This window comes from Rhinopithecus bieti, unplaced genomic scaffold (assembly GCF_001698545.2).
Source record: "Rhinopithecus bieti isolate Rb0 unplaced genomic scaffold, ASM169854v2 scaffold_5693, whole genome shotgun sequence".
NCBI lineage: Eukaryota > Metazoa > Chordata > Mammalia > Primates > Cercopithecidae > Rhinopithecus > Rhinopithecus bieti.
In genome coordinates, this window is record NW_016844380.1 from 1 (window position 1) to 597 (window position 597).

At 58.0% G+C, this 597-nt stretch overlaps 1 pseudogene across 1 annotated transcript; it reads left to right on the forward strand.

The window, feature by feature from the left end:
- Window positions 1–7: 7 nt before the first annotated feature.
- On the forward strand, window positions 8–591 carry LOC108525117 (small ubiquitin-related modifier 3 pseudogene; annotated as a pseudogene). Its single transcript, XR_001884220.1, has one exon. The product of XR_001884220.1 is annotated as a small ubiquitin-related modifier 3 pseudogene (transcript).
- Window positions 592–597: the final 6 nt, after the last annotated feature.

The following is a 597-nucleotide window of genomic DNA, read 5'->3' on the forward strand; positions in this document are numbered from 1 at the left end:
AGGGGAGAGCGGCGGGGCCGAGAGCGTGACTCGCCTGCTCCGCGCTGCTTCCCCCGCGCCGCCTGCCCGCGCCGCCCGCGCAGCCATGTCCGAGGAGAAGCCCAAGGAGGGCGTGAAGACAGAGAACGACCACATCAACCTGAAGGTAGCCGGGCAGGACGGCTCCGTGGTGCAGTTCAAGATCAAGAGGCACACGCCACTGAGCAAGCTGATGAAGGCGTACTGCGAGAGGCAGGGTTTGTCAATGAGACAGATTAGATTCAGGTTTGACGGGCAGCCAATTAATGAAACCGACACTCCAGCACAGCTGGAGATGGAGGACGAGGACACCATCGACGTGATCCAGCAGCAGACAGAGGTGCGCCGGAGAGCAGCCTGGCAGGGCGTGGTTTCTAGAGGGCCTGTCCCCAGCTCGGGCCGTCCGTCCTTGCATTGCTGTTGAATGGTGAGCACATGACCATGCCGACCACAAAGGCGTCTGCGGAAACTCGAGGACATTCACCACAATGATTTTCCTCTCTCTGATGTACTTCAAGTGCAACTCGAAACTATATCTGCAGGGATGAATCTGTAACTTAAATTGGGCCAATCAGAATT